This window comes from Papaver somniferum, chromosome 7 (genome assembly GCF_003573695.1).
Source record: "Papaver somniferum cultivar HN1 chromosome 7, ASM357369v1, whole genome shotgun sequence".
Taxonomy (NCBI): domain Eukaryota; kingdom Viridiplantae; phylum Streptophyta; class Magnoliopsida; order Ranunculales; family Papaveraceae; genus Papaver; species Papaver somniferum.
Window position 1 is genome coordinate 267,645,083 of NC_039364.1, and position 26,729 is coordinate 267,671,811.

At 36.4% G+C, this 26,729-nt stretch overlaps 2 long non-coding RNA genes across 3 annotated transcripts; both read right to left on the minus strand.

The window, feature by feature from the left end:
• Positions 1 to 290: 290 nt before the first annotated feature.
• LOC113293790 lies at positions 291 to 2,567 on the minus strand. 2 transcript variants are annotated; one of them, XR_003332571.1, is made up of 5 exons: positions 2,291 to 2,567; positions 2,046 to 2,187; positions 1,142 to 1,459; positions 639 to 794; positions 291 to 503 (listed from the first exon to the last, which is right to left on the minus strand). It is a non-coding gene; the product is annotated as an uncharacterized LOC113293790 (long non-coding RNA). The 2 variants fall into 2 exon arrangements; XR_003332570.1 differs by having other exon boundaries at positions 2,046 to 2,195.
• Positions 2,568 to 6,191: 3,624 nt separating this feature from the next.
• On the minus strand, positions 6,192 to 10,765 carry LOC113300371. Its single transcript, XR_003335769.1, has 7 exons — positions 10,462 to 10,765; positions 7,472 to 9,885; positions 7,303 to 7,378; positions 7,051 to 7,180; positions 6,835 to 6,963; positions 6,639 to 6,713; positions 6,192 to 6,538 (listed from the first exon to the last, which is right to left on the minus strand). It is a non-coding gene; the product is annotated as an uncharacterized LOC113300371 (long non-coding RNA).
• Between the last annotated feature and the right edge of the window lie 15,964 nt (positions 10,766 to 26,729).

Below are 26,729 nucleotides of genomic sequence, written 5' to 3' on the forward strand. Positions count from 1 at the left end.
AGGGAGTGACATTTTTTTGGTTGATGAGAAAGTATGGTATGCATGGCATTTTTATAATGATTTTGGAGTTACTGACGCACAATTGGCAACAACATATTTCTCAGCCATTGGTGGTGATTTATATATGTGCATTTTATTTTCGCATCAACGAACCCAACGTTGGGATGCACCATAACCTTGCCATATCCGTGATGGTTTACAATCTAGGTTAACCAACTAGGTGCATGTTTGTGAGTTTTTAGCTTATCCCGCTACTGCTCAGATTTGGTGGCCGTTTTTCAGGCATCATCAACAAAGATACTAATTTCTGGATCAAACATCGAATGTTAATCTAGGATACAGAATTATCAATTATATGTCAGGACCAGCTGATTGTTATTGATCAAAGGTAACTAACCATCAGAAACTGAATAAAAAACAGATCAAAGTATTATTACCTCGAACCCCATCTTTCTGTACAGTGCCAGTTCTTGTTTTGTTATCCCGACCGACATTAAGAATACCTGCATTATACCTCCCGTCATATCAAATTCAAGATAACCGGTTGCATTAGCTTTCCTCCTAGCAGCTAAGCGTGCAATTTGAATGACTGGAAGAGAACTTAAGCAGCCATAGGACGGAGGGATGGATAGTCTTACCATCTTCTTTTGCAGTTTCAATTGCAAACTTAAGAATGCTGCTTCCAACACCTTGTCAACGTGCCAATTCGGTTACAGTTACGTTCGAGATTATGCCATAATTCTGTGATCCTCTTTTTTGAAGGTGCTAAACACATTCACAGGCATCCGAAGTTCCTGGGCAATCAATGGATTCAAATCTTAGGTGATTCTTCACATCAAATTGCCAACTTAAATTAGAAAATTATCCAAGTATGTATAATGCACCCCGGGATAAGTCTCCCCAGTAACAGGTACTTGACACGAAAATTCAGAGATCTTATGACATTTTTTAAGCATGGAGATAAGCATATCTCGCCTTCCTTTCTTACAGCAATAATGCACATGAACGGTTCAAAATCACGCATCGTACACATCGCCTTATAATCACATTAAACTTCAGCATGGACAGTAAGCCAACAAGCAGCTGTACCATTCTCATGTGATGCATTTACTAATTTTCGGTAGTGTAAGTGTAGTATTACCTGCTCGACGTATTCCTTTACGAACTAGTCGTGTGATGCAATTTCATAAAGTCCTTCTGCTTTCAATCATGCTGATGACTACTCAGAAAATAACTCATATTAAACCCACCTTCAAAATCTAATTCGAAAAAACAAATTCAAAGCAGAATTTCAAATTACTGTAAAATCACCCAAAACTCTTCCTCAAGTTTGGCTTCTCCAACCACCTACGCTCCATTATCTGACGAAATCGAAGCACCAAGATGTTCTTCATGTTCTTGAACCATCGGTTCTTCTTCATTGTCTCTAGGCAATGCAAATAAGACTGGACCGAATTTCCTATATTATATAAACAATTAAACAACTAAGAACAAGTACAGAACATTCGATCCGCCTCAGAGAAATACAAATAGTACTGAACCAAAGAATGAATTCCGAACAGAATTAAGATAATGAACTCACACTAGATCATTCTATAGCTGTTATGATCCAAAAACTGTACTTTTGACACGGATTAATAAATAGTTGGGCTCTTGTCTAAGGGAGTGTTTGACAAGTACAAGATTACAGGTATATTTTTGATCCAAAGATGTCTTACGTAGTCACGACATAGAAAATCATAGTGATTTGCTCAAATAGTTTATATTGATCATGTTCCTTGAACTTACAGCTTCAAGCCAACACTGCAAGGCTAGTTTTTGTGCCTAATTATCCTGGGATAAACCATTGGTACCCGGCATAATAAGAGTACATGATGTTTATGTAATTTTTAGTCCAAAACTGATTTTTTAAACTTCGGACTATATCGAAAAGGAATGAGAGCATGACTTGCAAAAGGTAATGATTGCAAGACACAATAGTCAACTACCAAGCCCGCTACAGAAACAAGAAGAAAATACAACCAAAAGAGTTCAATCAGGGTTACCTCTTTGACCTATCTCTGGTTAGCCAGGTGAGGAGTACCTTGGCAGCTCGTCCTTGCCAGTATATTGTCAGAAACAGCTGTTTCTCAATGTTGAAGAAAGATACCAAACTCCGCTTAAGAATGGCGAAGTCGAACTTTCCACCTACAACACTTGAGAGGAAACCATATAACATCAGCATAAAAAATCCTAAAATGCAGAACTAGCATCTGAAGAAAATAGTTACGGAAATAGTGATGCTACATACCAATTACCAAAGCTCCTCTACCACAACTCCACAATCTGCAAGCGAGTCTGGTAACTCTCAAATGACAGGTATTGGAGAAAAAAAGTACAGTTGACTCTACAATTTGAACTGTGAGCTTGGAACCTTTTGGTGCAATAAGCAAGTTTTCCTTTGCTCAAAGTAACCGAATATTATAAAATTTGCTATCTAGAACCAGGATTTCAATGCAACTGTAGTTTTGAGCTTCAACATATCAGTTTCCATGTAATTGAAGGTCAATAAATCTTCATTGATCACATTATGGGACTCACCAGACTTCAAAACAGTTTATGAAGATTTTAATTTTTTAAAACCTTTTTTGCAGGGTGGGATAGAGGTGGAATGATGTTGACTGCAACTGGAAGAACAAAATACCTTAAGCTATTGCAAATGCTAAACCTCATCGACTAACTATCTGTCTAGTCAATCATCACTCACTCATGTAAGAGCAGAACAAAGCAAGGTGCTACAAATGCTGCAACCTTTTCATATAAAATTCTTATTATTATGTCAGAATTCAGGCTACTTCTTAGCGGAGTTTCATAAAATTCTCATTATTATGGGAGAGAAATTTACTGAAAGCTGATAGTTTTCACCGTATATTGATTTCATGGATTCCACAAAAAATTTAAGCTATTTCACTCATTCATTCAGTAATTTGAAGTCAGCATATGCATTAAGAAAAATGTTGGCATTCGTACGCCCTTAGGGCTTCCATACATATCAGAAAAATTATCTAGCCACGGCAATTAAAGACATGAAGCAACTTCTGCAGTATTCTCAAAAGGTCATGGAATTTGCAGGGAAGACAAAGTTGGAACTAGGAGAATGAAGCATAGCTCATTGGATTTCCATAGAACGGTCAAGTGCTTTGACTTGCACCAATGTGTTCTAAGTTCTATCCACAGTGACCCAAAATAAAATCCCACTACCTTGCTAAAATGATCCTCCCCACGGATAAAGAAACGTAGAATCATGATCATTTTACGACAAACCAAGTAGGCTGGTTGTGGTGAACGACAGAATGGAAACGTAAATCATATAATAATCACTACAGAGATCCCTGCCTACTTAACTCAACTGTTGTGAAATTTATTGATGGACGAAGACAAACTGACAGTGCATTTCATACTCAAGCTACCAAATTCTAAAAATTGATACAAGTAACTGCAACACTAACAAAATCAGTATCATAACACTAGAAGAAAATATGGATCCCTAAAATTACCAACTAGATAATGTAAGAAGCATTCCCTACTACTGGCAAAGCTGCAATTTCCTTGATTTTGCCTGCACACATTTATTGGACTCCCATCCCATATTTTGATAAACAAAGTAAGTCACTAATGTAGACATCACATCTTTCACTGATTAAGGACGAGTCACTAAGAAAATGCACAATCAACAAAGAAATACACCTTAACCCAATACTGCAATACAGATAAAAACACTAATATAAAGTTGGACTGATGATATAAAGATACAATAAAAGTAACTTATACAGTACACAGCTCACAAAGACAGTGCTGATAGAGTGATAGCATTAGGTTCACAGAAAGGTTACTAGTTATCCAATTTCAAAACGAAAATCTCAAAAGTCAATACTAGAAAACTCAACAAACATTACCAGTTTATAAGTATGCATTCAGGGTTCCCATCCTCTATATTTGCTTGAGATACTGATCAAGGCTCTCTGTCTCCTTCAACTGACTCCATTGTTTCTGTATCTTGTTCCCCTAATTCTTTCAATGAAACCAAGCTGTTCTTGTGAGGGATAACTAAACATCTCCTATTCTTGAGTTCCACAAGCCTTTTTGATTCTGAAGCTTTTGTGTCATAACTGTCCAGATGGTACCAGTGTAAGTTAAAAGCACCGTAACTCTTCACAACTGCTAATAATCTGCTTTTGTCAATCTTAAACTCTTGACTCCAACCCCCTTTGATGCCATGATCATCATCCTTCGTTTTTAATAGCCATAAGTCATGAAGTTTGTCATCTTCAACATTACTAGTAAAATACAGAAACCCATCCAAAACCCCTATGTGACAGAGAAACCAATCACTCTCTCGTGGCAAAGGAGGTGGTGAAAGATGTTCACGAATTTTTTCCTCAACGAAATCGAAGCTGCAGATCATTTTTAATTTATGATCCATCCAGTAAACAGCTTCATTGGCATAGGTACAGTGTAAACAAGAGACGCAGTATGTATAATTGAACTCATCAAGTTTTCTCCATCCACTTCCAGAGCCTAGAGTGTATATGTGCACTTTCCAAAGGGACCGAATATACTCTTAAAACTTTGTACTCATTGGTTGAAGAAACATAGCAGAAACCGATGATCCAACATAAACCCATATTATCCATAATAATTTCTGGAAGAATAACTTATTCTCTTGTCATAGGGTTACAAACACAAACAGATCTTTCATTAACAAGACAGATCAAACCTTTGCATGAACCAATAAACCTAAAAACTCTTAAATGGAGGGGTAAAATTCATCCTCCTAATTCTCTCAACAGGTGTTGTTGACTCATTATTCTCATTAGATTCAAGATAGTAAAAAATCTCATCATTAGTCCAAGTAAGAAAACTCAGCTTACCAGAATCATCACCAGTAGAATCATTATGACGATGTAAGTGTATCTTGTAGGACGATGGATGATGAGAAACAATATCATTCCAACCTGTGCAAACTGATTTGCACTCCAGAATACATTCAGCAGGTAAGCGGGTTAAAATGTTCAATGTAATATCTGTAGGTAGAATCTTGAAGTAATCCATGAAACCCGAGAAACAGAAATTCTTCTGGAAATGGGGCTTTTAGGGCTCCCGAAACAGGAAAGAGGAAAGCAGGGAAATGGAAAAAAATAAAAATAAAGTGGGAATAGATTCGGATATAACAAGAATGGATTGTTATCTTCACACACTCATTGTGTATTTTGGCAGCCATATCCATATAGGTGCCACAGACAGACCACACTGCACAATATATCGGTCAATTTGAGAATAATTAGCAAATTTAATCTTACACCTAAGTGACATCTTTCAAAATTTACTTTTACCATTTACACCTATCAAGATTACACCCAGAGAGAACTGAAATAGATGGTGATTGCTACATAGATCAGCTGATGATCGGAAGTGTTAAAGTCTAATTCTCTATAGTATAAATATAATAATTGTTAGTTGTAGCCTGTTTGGATGCGTATGCAGAAATCATTTTATGACTTCTGGTAATCAAAAACGTTTTGTGAAGCAAAGTAGTAGGGGTGAGCAAAAACATCCACCCCGCGGATTTTATCCAGCCCATTCCGAATTTTAACGGGTGGGCATCCGATCCGCAATTTGGTGGATTGGACGTGGGTGTATTTCTAAATCCGGCTATTTTCAAGGGTTGGATGTGGGTGACATATCACCCGTGGGTTGGATGCGGGTGACATGTCACCCGTCCGCTGAACACCCGGTCCGGAAAATAGCTTTTGTATTATACAAAAGTACAAAGGATACATTTTGGAGCCAGAGAAATATCAAGGATGAGAATGAGAGGGAGGGAGAAGTTGAGAATTCTTATGGGAGTTGGGCTTCAGAGATGACCTTTGTAGTAGCAATTCCAGACCCATATGAGAAGATCCAACTTCCAAGCACTTCAAAATATTTTATGCTCATACAATACAGGAGGGTCTCTCTCCGTTGCTAAGATTAGCAGCAGCATTCTTAATCTTAGCAAAATGATTGCCCCTTGGTAGTTGCTGACAATGACATCGGAAGCAACCTAGCACCTTCATGCTTTATCTCTATCATCCTGTCGCATCACATTTCACCATTACCATTCCCACACCCCATAACAAAATGGTGGCGCCGAGCGCCCCCACTGCAAACTCTTAAGAACTGGTTGCTTTTGCTGGCTCTCAAGGCTTCCAAACATATCAGACAAATTGGATATGAGCAACTCAAACAGCTCATTATCGGCATAGAATGCAGAGAGTAACTAACAATCTCGATAACTATTCCCCCGATAACTATTCCTATATTTGAAAATTTGTCACACTTGTTTATATGGACTTTACAATGAACGGTTCCGTATGTACCATTCTTCTTATGCTAGGTCTCACTGAATACTACCGTCAGAACTTTACATTTCGGACAAAACCTTTGTTAGTTTTCAAGAATGAGTAAAATGTAACTACAGATTCTGTACTTCCAGATGAGGAGTCGCCTCTGCAAGTATCTGAAAGGAGAATTTTTCATGTCAGGACCAGTTCATTGTTATTGATCAAAAGCAACTAACCATCAGAAACTGAATCAAAAACAGATAAAAGTATTATCACCTCAAATCCCATCTTTCTGTACAGTGCCAATGCTGGTTTGTTATCCCAACGGACATGTAAGAATACCTGCACCTCCTGTCATATCGAATTCAAGATAATCAGTTGCCTTAGTTTTCCTCCTTGCACCTAAGCGTGCAATTTAGATGACTGGAAGAGAACTTAAGCAGTCAAAGAACGGAGGGATGGATAGACTTACCATCTTCTTTTGCAGTTTCAATTGCAAACCTCAGCATGCTGCTTCAAACACCTTGTTGACGTGCAATTTCGGTTACAGTTACGCTCGAGATTATGCCATATTTCTGTGATCCTCGTTCTTCGAAAGTTCCTGTGCAATCAAGGGCAAATCTTAGGTGATTCTCAACATCAAATTGCTAAATTAAATTAGAAAATAACCCAAGTACGTATATTGCACCTCAGGATAAGTCTCCCCCTGTGACGGGTACTTGCCACGAAAATCCAGTGTTCCAATGACATTTTTAAGCATGGAAATAAGCACATTATCGCCTTCCTTTCTTGCAGCAATGATGCACATGGACAGTTTCCTGTCGTACATTGTCATATTATCATTCATATTATCATGTGACAATAAGCCAATAAGCAGCTGTACCATTCATTCTCATGTGATGCATTTACTAATTTTCAGTAGTGGTAAGTGTAGTTTTACCGGCTTGGCGTATTGCTTTACGAACTGGTTGTGTGATGGATCTTCATAAAGTCCTTGTGCTTCAACCTGCTGATGCCTACTCAAAAAAACAACCCAAATTAAACCCACCTTCAAAATCTATTTCGAAAAAAACAATTTTAAAGCAGAATTTCAAATTACTGAAAATTACCCAAAACTCTTCATCAAGTTTGGCTTCTCCAACCACATACTCTCCATTAAAAAGATACATCCGTAAGCGGAACATGATAATGGCAGAACATGAATAATCACTATATAAATTCGAGAATAGATTGCAACAAACATGGAGGACCACAAAAAATTATCAAGGTTCAAGACTCACACATCAAGGAAATGAAGAGTTCATTCTGTACTAGCAAAACCATGTTAATTACCAACTTGCCCCATCAGAGTAACTATGACAAAATAGCCTCACTTGGATGTCAAACCCATAGCTTCTGTTAAGTAATCATCACTAGGGCACGATCCTTACTAAACCTGATACATGTCATACAAAAACTCGTTCCCTCGGTAAACAACTTTGAATTGTTCATAACCAGAAAAGAACAGGTGAAAGTCTACCAATCTTTGACAATATTGAGAGGTAAACATAACCTTCTATCAGTGTAACTATGACAAAAAAAAAAAAAAAAGCTTAATTGGAGCATGCTCCGTAGCAGTTTAGATTTTTCATCATTTAGATAGATCATGTCCAGCAAAACCTCTTAGGATGCAAACAAAGAAAGGTGACAGAAAAAAAGACACACAACCACTTGAAAACAAATGATGCAAGGCTGGTAAAACTTATTGAAATTCAATCTCTTTCAAGAGTTAGAATATACTTGATTCCAACAAAGCCAAGATTGCTCACCTAATAAAACATAGCCAACCAGAATATTGACAACAGGGAAAAAGAGGAAGCCAAATGTAATTGATAGCCTCGGCAAAGTTGCCCGCCTATCTGTGTCTCATCAGATCACAGAAACTCAACCAGGACTAGTATGTGTTCACAAACAAAGATATTGGCAAAAAATAAGACTAGAAAAACTATCTAAAGTAAGTTTGCCCAAAAATCATATAGAATAGCCAAGTAAAATATTGGCAACAGGGAAAAAGAGGAGATCAAATGAATATTGATGACCGCGGCAAAGTTGCACCTCTACCAAAACGTCATAAGATATAATAAACACATCCAGTACACTTTTGTGTATATTAACAAGAATATTTGGCTACAAAACACCAGGATCAACGACCAAAACAACAATGACCCCAGATATCACAGCATAGCCAAGCAATATGTATAGGCAACAGGGAAAAAGAGGAAACCAAATAAATATTGATGACCTCGGCAAAGTTGCCCCTTCGGAAAGGGAAAAAACAATATGAGGTACTAAAGTATACATCGGTTGTGAAAGTCTTTGTAGAAAAATACAGTAACACAAGTTTCTCAGCTAAAATATTCACTATGAAAAGATGTTGAACAACAAAAACGTATTTCATTGTCCCCAAAAAACAAATCATAGCCAGATCAATATAGGCAACAGGGAAAAAGAGGAAATCAATATTATCCTGATCACCTCGGCAAAGTTGCCTTTATATATAAAGCACACAATAAACTAGAACAAAAAATACAATGTGATTCATCTATCAGGGTAACTATGACATAAAGCCTCATTTGGACATTCATCCATAGCTAAGATCTGTGACATCACTTAGACGAATCATGAATCCCCTTGACTAAAGATATAAACAGAAGGAAACAACCATTTAAGAGTATGAAAGTATACCCCAAAGAACATGAATTATTAGCTTCTAGTTGCACAATCAGAAAATGATATTTTTTACCTTTTTGCTAGGTCTAACAACCCTCATATAAACATATAAACTGAACCAAATTTCTTATATCATATAAACATTTAAACAACTAAGAACATGTGCAGAACTTTCGATCTGCCTCAGAGAACTGCATAACCATATAGCAAGATGCATCAAGAACCCAAAGAATGAATTCTGAACAGAATTAAGATATTGAACTCACACTGGATCATTCTATATCTGTTATGATCTAAAAAACTGTACTTTGGACACGAATTAATAAAATGTTGGGCTCTTGTCTGAGGGAGTCTTTGACAAGTACAGGATTACACACATATTTTTGATCCAGAGATGTCTTACAAAATCATGGTGCTTTTCTCATACAGTTCATATTGGTCAAAATCATGATCAAGCCAACATCGCAAGGCTAGTTTTTGTGCCTATTTATCCTCCGATAAACCTTCGGAAACCGGCATAATAAGAGTACAGGGATGTTTATGTGATTCTTAGTCCAAAACTGATTTTTAAAATTAGGACTATATGGAAGGAATGAGAGCATGATTTGCAAAATGGAACAACTGTAAGACACAATAGTCAACTACCAAGCCCGCTACAGAAACAAGAAGAAAATACTAAAGAGTTCAATCAGGGATACCTCTTTGACCTATCTATGGTTAGCCAGGTGAGGAGTACCTTGCCAGAACCGTCAGAAACAGCTGTTTCTCAATGTTGAAGAAAGATATCAAACTTCGCTTGAGAATGGCGAACCACCTACAACATTTGAATGAAACCACATAAGATCAGCATAAGAAATTCTAAAATGCAGAACTAGCATCTGAAAAACGAAAATAGATAGGAAATAGTGATACCAAGTCTCTCAACTAAAAATCAAGATTCTTTTTTGTTGATAATCTTTTTCTCCTTCCAAGCTCTTGGTTTTGGAGATTTGGCTCACTCGACACCTTTAATGTAGCCTATTCCGTGGCTCACTCTACATCTTTAATCATCCATTACATGACTGATAACAATGAAAATTCGGTATTCCTAAATTTTGCAATGTTATGCTTAATAGTGTCAAACTTCCGATGATGAGTCTAGTTTCTAATAAAACCATAACATATATTTATCGTTCTCTTGATTTGTTACTCTCATTCTACCTCTCAATGCACTAAAATAATCTCGTCATTCAATAAATTGAAGATCATTAGTATATCACTGAGTAAAATATGTAAGAATAGAGGTATGGAAGAACCAAACAAAACAAGATTTCTAAGAAACCAATAATCTATCACTGCATTCTAATCAGAAATTGAGCATTCCAATCAGAAATAGTAGAGTTTTCATTACCTTTGTTGACAAAATCACTGCCAAAACCTTTCAATTGGATGGAATTAGCTTCTCCTGAGTTTATTCCTGCTTTCTCAGATTTCTCAGAGACATTTTTGATTTTCATAAACTCATCCATTCCCACTTCTGTTCCTGCTGCTGAGAAACCACGGGATAAATCTGAGATATCTGAGTAACAGAAGTAGAAACCCAGGATAAAGGTTTTGGCAAACTAGGGTTGCGCATCCCTAAACCAAATTTTCGACATTTAAATTGGATGGAATTAGCTTCTCTGCCTCGACCTAATCGGTGAATTTGGTGTGAACTTTGGAGTTCCGGCTTCTCTTTTAAAGCAAAAAATTAGGGTTTTAAATGAACCATGGTTTTTTTTAGGGGACCATGGTTTTATTAGGCCACCTTCTTCCCTATAGTTATAAGGGGTGTCCTAAAGCGTTGAAATGACTAACCTATTCTTAACCTAATTTAATTTTAAATTAACCTAATAACCACCTATACCACCACCACATTCGATTACCACCACCGCGAACCACCTCCTCCCACCACCACCTCTCACCACCGCCGATTACCACCACCACCATCTCCGATTATTACCACCACCAACCACCTCCTCCCACCACCACCACTATCTCCGATTATCACCACCACCAACCACCGATTACCACCACGACCAACCACCACCTCCTCTATATATAGCTTAATTTAAATCATTAACAAAGATATTCTCACAAACCCATTACTTGTAATTTTTGTGGTTGAAAAAATGAGAAGTAATCATCAAAATGAGTTGAAAATGGAAGTTGCAGAGAGGTTTAATGGAGGTTCTTTTTTTTCAGAGAAACGTTCGATTACGTCACAAAAAACAAGTCTCGACCGAACTTTTAGTTCGGTTACGTCGCAAGACGTTCGGTTTCATCGCAAAAAGTTCGGTTATCACGAATTAATTGTTTTCTTAATCGAACTCACAGTTCGGTTGATTCGCAAGAAATATTTTTAACCGAACTCCTTGTATTAGAACAACACAAGTCCATAAGTTCGGTTCCTTTGCAAAATAAGGATATCACCGAACTTTAGTTTACGAAAATAATGAAAAGTCCAAAAGTTCAGTTCGTTCGCAAAAATGTTAAGTTTTCTTTATAACCGAACTATGGGCTAATTTTATATATGCATTTGCAAGTTCAGTTCGGTTGGATCGCAAAAATTGTTAAGTTTTTACTTTAACCGAACTTTACTCTCATATTGAGTTCAGTTAGATATGTTGTTGGGTAAAAGTTTGCGAACCAACCGAACTTCTTACACTTGGTATAAAAAAAATTTATGTAAAGTTCGGTTAGATAGTTGGTTGATATGAAGTTTGCGAACAAATCGAACTATGTACACTTGGTAAAATCTTATGTTCACGTAAAGTTCGGTTAGATATTGTTTGCGAACCAACCGAACTTCTAGACCCTGAAGTTCGGTAACATTGCGGGCAAACCGAACATTACTTTGTAATCCTATAAACAAATTTCCGTAACATGTCTGTTAACCGAACGACTAAAAACCTCCATTAACGAGCGAGTTCGGTAACCCGCGTGTTTGGAAAGAGTAATCGAACTACACTTTCAGATGTGTTCGGTTACATGTTCTTCACATAAGGTAACCGAACAAGGCCAAATCTACTTCAAAAATTTACATTTTTTTGAAAATTTGGAGCAATTCAACCAACATTATCTAAGTTTGAAGCATACCTGGGTACCCAAATACTCTTTCTACGGTTTTGTTCGGTTACATGATTCAGATGAGCGATCAATTGAATCACCACTTGATTACTCAAGCTTAGTGAACTCAATTTTTTTTCCATGTTTTTCTTCTTCATCTTCTCTAACTTTACTCAATAATTCTACTTCTTTTTAAGAAAACCCATCTGATTTTTTAATCTACCTAATTATCTTTAACTTAATCATTTCACTAATCATTACCCAAATTAATCAGGAGGGTAGTTTAGGTATTAATATAAATATCTAGATAAGGGGTGACCTAGATTTACTTCTAAATGTCTTACTAAAAATAGAACCATCGTCCCCCGAAAAAAAACCATGGTCCCTATAAAATCGTTCTTTTAAATGGTAACTGTTGGGCTTTCGGTCCCCAAATGCACTGACATGCACGCATACATCAAGAAGATGTGCACTTGTCATTGACATAGTTTTTGTATGCCTAGGATTTGAAATAAAAAATTTCTTCTTTGGTCCTAAACCCATAAGGTTATTTATAGTAGGGTCCAGCCGGATTTTACGGGTCCATAGTTCTTTGAATCATGGAAATGACTAATATACCCTGCTTCTTAAATACGTGTGAAATAACATACTTCTACCAAATCGGGATTTTATTTTATCTGGAGGTCCAAATTTAATTAAAATATGGAATGACCACAAATTTGAGTACATATCTGCTACACTGTTTATACCAAATCGGGATTTTATTTTATCTGGAGGTCCAAATTTAATTAAAACATGGAAATGACCACAAATTTGAGTACATATCTGCTACACTGTTTACAAATTTGAGTATATATTTGCTACACTGATTACAAATTTGAGTACATATGTGCTACAGTGCTTACAAAATTTTGAGTACATATCTGCTACACCACTTACAAATCTGAGTATATATCTCCAGCACTGCTTACATATAAAGTATGTATCCCTTTGGCATATGAACCTGTAAATGTGACCAGAATATAACAATATTAAAACACAACAACAAAGCTACCATCTATTTCAGTATTTCGCATACGTACTCATGGATCAAACTAAAAAAAAAAGTGGCAAAATTATGAATAAAACATAATCAAAAGAAATTTTTATTAGTATGTCATATACGTACTGCGGATTCATAAACTAAAAACCCAATTGCATGTAAAGAAGTGATGAATCCATGAATATAACCGAATCAAAGTACATATTTCAGTATTTCACATACGTACTCATGGATCAAACCAAAAAAAGTGGCAAAACTCTGAATAAAACAGAATCATAAGAAGTTTATATCAGTTTGACATATACGTACTGCAGATTCATGAACTAAAAACTGAACTGCATGTCAAAAAAAAAGTGGCAAAACTCAATTACATGCCAAGAATAGTTGACGGATCTATGAAAAATAGGAGGATCGAAACAGATATTACAGTATTTCGTATATGTACTGACGGATAAGACTAAAAAAGGAGACAAAACACAACCAAATAGCACTTCCTATCAGTATGTGATATATGTACTGAAGATTCATGAACTACAAATCAACTGCATGACAAGAATAGGTAACAGATCTATGAAAAATAAGAGGATCAAAACAGATATTACAGTATTTCTTATATGTACTGACGGATAAGACTAAAAAAAGTGACAAAACTATGAATCAAACACAACAAAGAGCACTTCCTATCATTATGCGACATATGTACTGAAGATTCATGAACTACAAATCAACTGCATGACAAGAATAAGTGACGGATCTATGAAAAATAAGAGAATCGATATACATATTACAGTATTTCTCATACGTACTGATGGATAAGATTAAAAAAGATGACAAAACTATGAACCAAACACAACAAAGAGCACTTCCGATCAGTATGTGACATATGTACCTCTGGATAATAACATCTGAATCTACAAACAAGCATGATTTTGAAGCGAAAAACAAAAGTATAATCAAATCTAAATTTCAAATAAGCTAAAAACTGTATAGATCATGACAAACGATCCAATCTTCATGATTCAAACTTAAACAACAAACAAAACATTAGCAGAAATAATAAAAACTTAAAGAAAGATGAAGAAAAAGGATTACAGAACTAAAATCATAAACTTAAAGATTACAAACCTGGGAAAATAACAATAAAATATTCAAAAACTCTATTTCGAAATCGAGCAGCAGAGAGTTCGGATCTGAGAAGAAACGGAGAAAGAGAAAAAGAATTATGAAAACGTTAAAATAGCCTGATTATATATGTACCAGTAGGGAAGGGTAGTTTAGGTATTTAAAAGTCTCCCCTTAAATGTCCCGCACGTGTACTGGACCGGCTGATAAAAACACGGGCCCTTCTCTTTTTATTTTTTTAATTATGGACCTCTGATTATTGGGCTTTAGTGGGTGGACCTGCCACTAACTAAGACTACTGGTAAAGAATCTAAAGAATTGAAATTGCATAGTACTTACTGATAATTCCTAATTTATTTTTTTGACATTGTTTTTGTATGCCTGGGATTTGAAGTTGCATGTTATACGGTGGCACCAACAATCTAAAGAATTGGCCAAACTAATTGCACCGTAGTGCCTATCTAAGGTTAGAGTTAAAAATAAAACTTTTGCAATTCAGAATGACGAAACTTAAGCATAAAAGTGTTGCCAAACACCAAGTAGTGTGGTGGTTGGCATGCTCCCTCTCACTACGGAGGTAAGGGTTCGAATCCTGTAATTGTTGAAATCCACTCCAATTTAAGGAATTTGGATATAGTCTAGGGACCGCTAGTCTAGGACATAAAAAAAAAGTATAAAAGTTCCAAGAGAGCTGAAATTAAAAATTTTGCAATCAAAATATCTCTTTTGTTTTGTGAACTTTTTGTCATAATAGGTCGCCTACCAAAGAGCTGCCGCATAGAAGAGGTATGGATGTTTCTTGCCAAGGATTGAATCAGCTAGTCATACTATGTTGCATTGTTCTTTGCACAACAACTTTGGCCACTTTTTCAATAAAAGCTCAATTGGTCTTACACAATACTCAATGACATCATCTCCGCTCTTCAATCTTACGATTCAATGCTAAGGCAAGCATCTCAGTTGGAAATTTTATCCATTCTGTTTTTATGGGACAGTTTGGCAAGATAAAAACTCTCGAGTTTACAATGGAAAAAAGAACACTATAGCTTGCGTGTTTGCGAAAGCTAAATACTACTTGTTCACTTGGTCTTTGGTGATTAAGGATTTCGACAACATGGACTATCAATCGACAATGGTAAACTAGCCTAGTCAGTTTTTTTTTGTTTTCTCAACGTCGATGATCTAGTAGCTTGTTACTGGATCTTTGTTTTTTCTTTTTCTGTTCTGTATTTTTTTTAAAGTGGTTCAGTTCTTTTTAACCCACTTGTTTTTTGATCAATATATCTTTCTTTGTCGATTAAAAAAAATAAAAAATAAAAGGAAACCTGACATTAAGTGGTAGGATGGATAATTGATAATGTTGAATTTGAGTTATTACAATAGATGGATTTGGATGGATATGGCTTGAAAGGATACCTGGCATCAGTTTCCATATGTGCCAATATAATGATGACAATAGTGCTCGAACGATCCAAAAGGGCGATGGATGATACCCGATGATGAATCCAAGTAATTTTTAATTTTTGAGTTGTTTTTGTTTGGGTTTTCTCGGCTAGTTGCAATTTGCTGATGTAACTTTCTAGCTTCATTTTGACCTTTGTATTTTCTTAAGGGCAAGCACTATGGTTGATGATTTCGCTTCGTTATATCTTAATTGTAGTGAAATTCAACTACTATTGTCCTTCGCTTGACTTTAACGTGGAAATTTCGCTTCTTACAAAAAGAAAAAAAGTTTAGCAGATCTGATCCACCCTTAACATAAGCGATCCGTTTGAAAAATTACTTTACAGAAACTCACTTTTCGTGACTTCTTAAATGGGTACTGAGTTTCCATATTCAAGTTTTCATTGTAAACCTATTTTTCTCTTTTATTTTTCACTTTTAACTCTTTTATTTTACTAATTTTTTTTTAATTATGTTATTATATCTGTTTTTTTTTCTTTTAAATTTTTTTTACTCATAAACAATATTATATGAATTCACTAAAGTAATCTTTTTCATATCTAAAGTAAATTTTATTATATCACATATAAAGCTTCCAACCAAAGTGAGAATGCGGGGGTCTAACAACCTCACCCAATATTTTGATTAGCAATCTGTATGGACAACCTCCAATATACTTTTATGAGAATCAACTAGACAGTTAGACTCGATCAATTGAAAAGTATATGAAAGAGTTCTTATATATCTATCTCTTGATTTAAATCTTACTCAAGCAATCTGATCCCAGCAGGATACTACAAGAGAGATAAACTTCGACGGTACCAAAGACCAATGTCCAAGGATCAATCAATTTCCAATCGACAACCAAAGGTTGGATTTTGCTATTGATCGATACAACGCACAACCTGTGAAATTTCAATTATATAACAAAATATAATGCGGAATAGAAATAACACATACACCAGAAGTTTTGTCAACGAGGAAACCGCAAATGTAGAAAAACCCTGGGACCTAGTCCAGATTAAACACCCCACTGTATTAAGCCGCTACAGACACTAGCCTACTACAAACTAACTTCGTTCTGGACTGTAGTTGAACCCTAATCAATCTCACAATGATTCAAGGTACAGTTGCGCTCCTTACGTCTCTGATCCCAGCAGGATACTACGCACTTGATTCCCATAGCTGATCTCACCCACAACCAAGAGTTGCTACGACCCAAAGTCGAAGACTTTAATAAACAAATATGTATCACACAGAAAAGTCTACAAAGATAAATAAATCTGTCTCCCACAGATAAACCTAAAAGTTTTGTTCTGTCTTTTGATAAAAATCAAGGTGAACAAGAACCAAGTGATAAACCGTACTTATATTCCCGAAGAACATCCTAGTATTATCAATCACCTCACAATAATCTAAATTGTATGGTAGTGAAACTAGATATTGCGAAATCACAAACGATGAGACGAAGATGTTTGTGATTTCTTTTTATCTTGCCCTATCGGAGATATAATCTCAAGTGAATTATTCCAATTGAACTCGTACGATAGAAAATGGAAAGATCAGATCGCTCAACTACAAGTGAAGTTATTTCGGCTGGCTTCACAATCCCAATGAAGTCTTTCAGTCGTTAATCGACAGGTCTCGAGAAGAAACCTACGATTAAAGGAGAATTGACTCTAGCAAACCAATTAGTATCACACAAGAGGTGTGGGGATTAGTTTTGCATATTTGTTAGCCGTCTCCTTATATAGTTTTCAAATCATGGTTTGCAATCCAAGTTACCATGGTAACAAAGAATTCAATATTCACCGTTAGATGAAAAACCTGATTTATCCAAGCTAATATCTTTCAACTGTTAGATCGAAACTTAGCTTGTCACACACAAATGAAATGTATTCATTTAGGTTTGAGTAACCGTACCTAAACGTGTACATTGGTTGGTTCACAAATGGTTGACCAATGGTTAGCCATATGAGTGCTTCATATCAACCGTATTCATCTTTCTCATAACTAGTTCAAATGACTCATAAGAACTAGTTCAAGAGTTGTTCAATTTCTTAGATCTTTATACATAGAAACAATTGAAACTAAATCGGTTTGATTCATTTGAATCAATTCATGAACAATATACCCACGGTTTGCAAGGATTGCATTCCTTATATTTTATTGTTTTAAGTCCATGAACTACCGATTTGAGAAATAACCAGCTTGGGTACGCGCACGGGTATGCATACCTTAGCTGCCGGATTTTGAGTTGGTTTTAGTTTCCAAACTCAGCAGACTTTTTCGGGTGAATAAATTCCGCCAGTACGCGTACGGGTACACGTACCTAAGGTGACTGGTTTTTGAGTTCGTAAACTTCAAACCCAGCATAATGTCACGGACGTGAACTTCCGCAAGTATGCGTATGGGTACGCATACCCAACATGTCTCCTTAACCAATACCGCATGCACACATATGCACGCACTTGGTTTTCGTCACATAGATTTGTACAAAAATGTGCGAACACACTAAATGCTTACATCCATAGGTGGTTACATATTCTCAACACTACATTTCAATCATTGAAACATTCTTCTATAATGTTATAACAGTCGTCAGACATAAAGAATCGATTATCGTCATCAAAGCTATTTTCAAGATTGAAACGTGATCATGACTTTCGTCACGGGTAAAGATGAAGATGGTTAAAGCAAAAGCTTACCAAAACGTATTTCGAGAAAAATATAGGCGAGTAAACTCGGCTCGCAATAGCAAATGTGTATGTATGAAAACTATCATACTTATATGACTGTTGTCTCAAGAGTAGGAGATAGAGTAGATAGACTTTTGAGTTACAAGATGAGTTCAAGTCTCCACATACTGATGGAATTTTGATAGTGGTAAATAAGGTTGTCGTTCACTCGGACTTTGTTGGATTGATTTTAAGTTTTAATAAAATAAAAATACTACAAATAAGAAAATATATATACAAATTTTGTTACAGGATGAAGAGAGACCGGGACTCGGGATTTCACTACTTTTCATATTGTTGTGGTTCAGTCATTAACTCTTAGACAATATAGCTCAAACAAAAGAAGTTGTGACTCTAGTTCTTTGCCAAAAATAGATTTCGTAAAATATTATTTGTAAGCTAAAAGCATGACACATGTGAAGTAATTAAAACTAAGCATGCAGCATCTAACAAAATAACAAGTAATTGATAGAAATCATAAAGAAATTAAATCTATGCAAAAATTCAATAAAAGAATTAATTCATTTACCAAAATCATGAAAAGTTGCTTCCTCCGTTGTCCTGGTGGTGGGGTTTAGCTTCTCATGGTGAAAACACACTCAAAGGAATTTTTCATTGCTCAAAAAGGTGCTTACAAGGATGAAAAGGGATGAACAACAATTAAAACCGGGTTTGTAACAATTATAATTGTTAAAACCGAAGTGTTACAAAGAATAACTGTAACTGTCGCAGAAGACAGTCTTATCTCTTAACATGAACAACAGTTTTTTACCACTGTCTTTGGTAGTTTGTTCTTCGTGTTCTACAGCAACAGAAAAATATTCTCTGCAACTCGTCCAATCTCTTATCTGTAGCTCTCTATTCTCTTCTCCAACTCTCCATCCCCCTTTTCTTACCCCCGAACACTCTTTTTATACTCCACATTGCCTAAGAATTGTTGTAATAACTCCAGGATAATTCTCAATAACTCTGCCAGACACGGGAAAATATTCTTTCCCTTTTCTAATCCTGCACGCGTTATACAACTGCAAAATATCCTTATTTATCTCTGTCACGGTCCAAATGGTTGTTATAATCTTCCTAGCATGTGCGAACTCTCTCCAACTCATACAAATCTCGTGAATAACTCCATCAATAACGTGCTGCTGGTTTTCTTCTCGCGGAATATCCAGCCAAATTGGATCGAACCAAAGGCCCATACCAAGCCTTTTAGGCTATATCACGTCCACCCATGAAGTTTCAGCGATTTAGTCTACCTCTAACCCATCCAAAATCCGATCGAGAAAACTGCCAGGAGTGAACTCTTCTTCCCTCCAAAAAGTGAATTTGAAATGAAGAAGAAGGGTTCCCCCTATCCGGTCCTGGGGTGCGATTAGCAGCTTCCTAGAAATGGGGTGCCCCTTAGTAATTAGGTTACCCCTTATCCAAAGTGAGGGTACGTATAGCAAATGTCCTTCGGGGGTGCCCTGAGTAACTTTTCGAGCCGATTTTTCCAAGAATGTTTATTTCCCCTACAAACACATAAAACACCATAATAAGTACGAAATCGAGTACTAACAATACGGAACATTGAGGACACATTAGACACATAAATGCGTCTATCAAATACCCCCAAACTTATTATTTGCTAATCCTCGAGCAAAACTAAAAAAATAGAACCGAGTTAATCTCGGAAGGGTTTACCAGAGGTGTACCCACAAAACCTTTACTCCAGACCCTAGCTACCTATGAAGAACCTTGGAAGGCACTAAAGAATCTCCTTGGTTTGCATACCTATTGACTACAGGAGGAAGTACCCTGATGCGAAATTCCAATTGATGTACACGAGTTTGCACTCAAGCATACTAAAATTCATATAAAGTGACAGAGCTCTACTCAGATAGTTTTTGTACATCATAACCGGAGTCAACCAATCACATGGAAAGATTAAGAAGATGGATAAAGAGAAAATATAGATGGTTTAAAGTGAACGGTGCTTCCCATATCTGTCTGAAGGCCTCTGCCAAGATGGACCTATCCTAAGGGACTGAGATACCGGTCTGACTAATGTCAACACAACTGGCATATACAAGGGGGCCAGTCGTCGATAAACCTAACTCTAGGTCAACACAACTGGCATATACAAGGGCACCAGTGGTCGACTTTATTGAATTTATTCCTGTTGGTCTGATGGTCTGGTCTTAATTAATTAATATTTTTTTGGTATCTCAATCACCCTATTTCACCCTAGCAAACGTAACAACTTGAATCGTGTGCCCCACCAAATCAATTAAAAAATAAAAACAGAAGGATTAGGATTCAACGAGATATGGCGAAACTACCATGTTTTTTTTTTTAATTCTAACACCTGAGCTCTGTGCTTTTATGAATAGACTCTTTAGATGTTTCCATCTAATTAGATTGGTTCCTCAACTCCTACAACCAAGATGTTTCCATCCACTTAGATAGGTTAGTGCTATCCTTAATAGCCATAAATTTCTAGGCTCTGGAGTTTATTTATACTGCAACTAAAATGTTTCTCCCATACCCCCAAACTTAAATCTAACATTGTCCTCAATGTTCTAAAGATAAATTTAAAACCATGAACAAGGAGGAACTGTTACCACTTGAAGCAAAAGAGTTAAGGAAAGATATTACCGTGTTGCATGAGCATGGGTTACCTCCCAAGAAGTGCTAAGTTTAAAGTCTTCAGCCAGACATTGGAAGAATTAGTCACCTCGTAGAATCATATAGCAGTAGACGGAATAATTGTGGGTCATCTGGATCAAAAAGTATTACCCACAAGAAGAGGAAAATGAAACAGACCAAGATGATACCGAACATACCCTCGCGTAAGACAACTACATCTAGTTGTGGTTCATGTTCAGGCTCTATAAAAGGGTCTAAATAAAAATATTTCATCGGTTGGATTTCCTCAAAGCTAAGATCCGGTTCAGGAATTAGAGTCTGGAAAAACTCAACTAAGAACTTGAAGCACATAACAACAACCTGAATAATTGGGGATCCTCTAAGTCAATTAGATTTGACTCACACAGCTGACCACAATTAAAGAGGTGGTCTTCCTTAAGAAAATGTGTCGACCCTAATATCCTAAAGTAATTAGGTTTAGTCTCAAAACTTAATAACCGACACATCTGAAAATCATATGTTCCCACAATTGGTTGAAAAGTTTTTGGTGGGAAAACAAAGTCAATCTTGGTATCATAGCCTGGGTTAACCACATCAACCAGAGGATGGGTTTCTAACAACTGAGCTTCTTTCTGGACATCATTAGGTTCGGTAAAACATGTATGAAGATAATCTTGTAAGATGGTTGAGGCATAAATGTCAAGTCCTACACGAGGGAACTTTCTAAGAGTTAAAGAACACGGAGAATGATAATCACCCCCAAACTTAGAGTTTTCTGTGTCTCTATAAAGACTAGTCACAACTTCCCTAATTTCTAGATCATCAGATTCCTGGAAATGGTCAATTGATTCTTCTAAGTTCGGTTCATCCTCACTCATTTATACGAGTTTATCATCTTCTAAGACTAGTATTTCTAAATCGCTAGATTCTAAAACAGTATTCTCAGGGTTAACTCTTTCCTCTAAACCATCATCACAATCATATAAAGGATTATCAGCGGAATTTTCTAGTAAAGGCTCATTAACTAAGGTTTTAATCATAATAACTTCCTCTGATTCACTGATAGGCACATCAAATAATGGATTATCCAACACACTGCAGGATAAAGGATCATGAACTGCATCATCTAAAACGGTGGTATCTCTAGTCATCCTTTTGAATAGGTGAATAATTATTAAAATTATTTGGATTTGAACTAGAAAAACACTATCATTATAAAGCTCAATTGGAGTAACAAATTCCTTATTACTATGCCTACATATTTCATGTTCTTCATCAATACTATCCTCATCATAGTCATCATTATTATAACATGAAAATAATCGAACCTCATCTAAACAAGTAGTGTCACCAATTCTAACCTCGTTATCTTGATTATGTAAATAACTATCTTCATTCTCAAGGGTATTATTGGATACACTATATTGGCAATTCAACTAATTTCGAGCAATTCTTTCGTTCGTCTCAGCTATCCGCTTGAGGTGGTCTTCTAAAGAAGGTTCATTCATTATTGTAGTTCTTTCGTCTATAATTATACTATTCATCTCAGCTAACTTACGCGTCGACTCAGCTAACTTCCTGAGGGACTCATCTAAAGGAGGAATAAGAATAGAGGGATCATAAAAAGGACTACTTTTCAATAGTTTGATTGTATCCTCTAGAGACGAAGAACTAGTACTATAATCTTCTTGCTCGTAAGACTGATGCATGTGTGGATAGTAATTGGGCTCACCAGGCTATGACCCATATCCTTCCAAAGGTTGGCGTTCCCAACCATTATTCACACTATGGTAAGAGTAATTCCCATATTGTTCAGTTGGATAACATATTCATTTTGATGGCTATTATAATACCAGTTTGACATCCTAACTGCAAGGGAATTCTAAACAAACACAAAGAAGGCTGACTCGACCACAACAAGCCTAATTTATCTAGCAAACAAAAAGCATGATGGCTCCACATAGATTGTTTCTAGACCAGCTTCTAATCCTTCGAAAGCGAATTCGTTATAATTTAAGCAAACCCCTCTGGAATCAATCCGAGTCAAAGTAAGTTGAATAGAGGCGAGGGAAGCTGTGTGGAGCTTTGATACCCAAGGCCTCACCGCATTACATGGCGGCGCAGTCACGCATTCAACTCACAGAAACCATCATGAATTTCGAAGTATGCTTAAAAGAGTAACCAATATTTTTCGAATGACTTTCCTATTAAGCTCGTTACCCTATCGGTCTCGTTCTAGTCAGTATTTTAAGCTTAGGTTCGCGTAGGTTACGTTTTCCTAAGGCGGGCAAGAAGGAAACGGTGATGAAATCCGAGTCCTTATCTTGATTTGGCCAGGCCTTGTCCTTTACTAGAAAATTAAATCCGATTTCAGGTCCTCAACATATAGGCATACAAAATCATCCAGTAAACCCGCTGACAGGGGATTCGCGGGTGTTTAGAATTCTTACCTCCCGTTCCAGACGGGGGATGAACCGCTGAAGTCGACTCGAGCCACAACTCCAATGTCGTGTACGAACCCGAGGGGCCTAGATGATATCGTAATCATCGTCCTTCTCTGCACACAGTTTATTTTTAAAACTATCCTTCCATAGGGTTTAAAAAAAAAAGTCCCAAAGTTCAATGTCCGAAAATAAACAAAATGTCCAAAAATAAAAGATTACAAAAATAAAAACCTTTATTACAGTTTCTAAAAAAAATAAAATAAAATAGAATATCTATATACAAAAATTTTCTTCTTCACTCCTTTTGGATTCCTCCTTCTTTTTTTCTTTGGCTTCGCTTTTGTTTTCAGCACTTTCTCCCCTTTTCTTTAGTTCAGTTCCAAATCTGAAAGCAAACAAGAAATACCAAAAGGCGTAAAAAGGAACAAATAAAATAAAAAAAACCTAAAAACAAATTTATAAACAAATCCCCGTCGGCGGCGCCAAAATTGATGGAATTTTGATAGTGGTAAATAAGGTTGTCGTTCACTCGGACTTTGTTAGATTGATGTTAAGTTTTAATAAAATAAAAATACTACAAATAAGAAAATATACATTCAAATTTTGTCACAGGATGAAGAGAGACCGGGACTCGGGATTTCACTACTTTTCATATTGTTGTGGTTCAGTCATTAACTCTAGACAATATAGCTCAAACAAAAGAAGTTGTGACTCTAATTCTTTGCCAAAAATAGATTTCGTAAAATATTATTTGTAAGTTAAAGGCATGATGCATCTGAAGTAATTAAAACTAAGCATGCGACATCTAACAAAATAACAAGTAATTAATAAAAATCATAAAGCAATTAAATCTATGCAAAAAGTCAATAAAAGAATTAATTCATTTACCAAAATCATGAAAAGTTGCTTCCTCCGTTGTCCCGGTGGTGGGGTTTAGCTTCTCATTGTGAAAACACACTCAAAGGAATTTTTCATTGCTCAAAAAGGTGCTTACAAGGATGAAAAGGGATGAACAACAATTAAAATCGGGTTTGTAACAATTATAATTGTTACAAACCTAAGTGTTACAAAGAATAACTGTAACTGTCGCAGAAGACAGTCTTATCTCTTAACATGAACGACAGTTTTTTACGACTTTCTTTGGCAGTCTGTTCTTCGTGTTCTACAGCAGCAGAAAAATATTCTCCGCAAATCGTCCAATCTCTTCTCTGTAGCTCTCTATTCTCTTCCCCAACTCTCCACCCCCCTTTTCTGACCCCCGAACACTCTTTTTATACTCCACGGGGCCTAAGAATCGCTGTAATAACTCCAGGATAATTCTCAATAACTCTGCCAGACACGGGAAAATATTCTTTCCCTTTTCTAATCCTGCACGCGTTATACAACTGCAAAATATCCTTCTTTATCTCTATCACGGTCCAAATGGTTGTTATAATCTTCCTAGCATGTGTGAACTCTCTCCAACTCATGCAAATCTCGTGAATAACTCCATCAATAACGTGCTGCCGGTTTTCTTCTCGCGGAATATCCAGCCAAATTGGATCGAACCAAAGGCCCATACCATGCCTTTTAGGCTATATCACGTCCACCCATGAAGTTTCAGCGATTTAGTCTACCTCTAACCCATCCAAAATCCGATTGAGAAAACTGTCAGGAGTGAACTCTTCTTCCCGCCAAAAAATGAATTTGAAATGAAGAAGAAGGGTTGCCCCTATCCGGTCCTGGGGTTCGATTAGCAGCTTCCTAGAAATGGGGTGCCCTTTAGTAATTAGGTTACCCCTTATCCAAAGTGAGGGTCCGTATAGCAAATGTCCTCCGGGGGTGCCCTGAGTAACTTTTCGAGCCGATTTTTCCAAGAATGTTTATTTCCCCTACAAAAACATACAACACCATAATAAGTACGAAACCGAGTACTAACAATACGGAACATTGAGGACACATTAGACACATAAATGCGTCTATCACATACCTATTAGTCGGATGAAGTTCCACCGGTTCCTTGAGTAGTTCTTCGTCTTTGCAAGATAATCGCCATGGAGTCTGGATCTCAACTATTCCGAACTATCCTAGACCAAGACTTAGTCATAAGTATACTAGAAATCAAGACATATAGTTTTGATCACTAATATTGACAAACATGCTTGATATAGCAACGTATGCGAGTTCGACCGAGAAATGCTCTAACAATCTCCCCCTTTATCAATTTTAGTGAGAAAACTATCAATACATATCGATTAAAAAATAAATAAAACTTTGTAGCTTCTCGTCCACATGCTTGATCTCCTTGGTGCTTCAACGTTACTCGAAAAATTCGGCTTTTCCAAGTATTCACATGATTCCAAAGTTTGTAAGTTCAGCATCGTAGTTGTTGAAGTTCCGTAGGCATAACAATGAGAAAACAAAAGCTCTCGATCATTGTTATACAACGTCATAGTATTATTACATAGCCTCAAAGTTCTCATATCAAAACTTCGACAACAATACTATGGAGATATGTATCACTCCCCCTTATACAATACTTCGTCTCAACATGAAAACCACTCCCCCTTACATAATGACCCGTAAAGCACGTAAATCATATGTATTTGTAGTGTGAACTACACATTAATTCTCCCCCTTTTTGTCAATAAAATTGGCAAAGGTACGAAAACGGGATCCTAATGAAAATTTTCATGGAGACACTTCAAGACCAAAGAAAAGTACATACCAACTTGTTTAGATGCAATCATAAAGCCGAAGCTAAATGCATTCATCACGGAGTTTATAAAGATACGTACAAGATAACTCCTCAAAGTTCCACAGCCGCACTCCCCACAAAGATATGGAAATTAAGCGCAATTTGAAAAGAACTCTCCCCCATTTGATGTCATTCCCAAGAGAACAACAAGAGCGACCTTACTTTTGCAAGAAAAGAAGGATTTTATTGGACACCAAAAACCATAAAAAAATGATTTTCTATATCCAAAAAACTCAATTAAACTAATCACAAGAGAACCCATGATTAATTTAATCGGAATACACAACCAAAATAACCACAAACGAATCTATGATTAATCTAGTTGGAAATGCTCGACATAAGAAAATTTACGGAGCCGCGACTAGGTTCACCATAAAAGAATGATTAACTCAATCGTCTTATGCTCAACACAAGAAA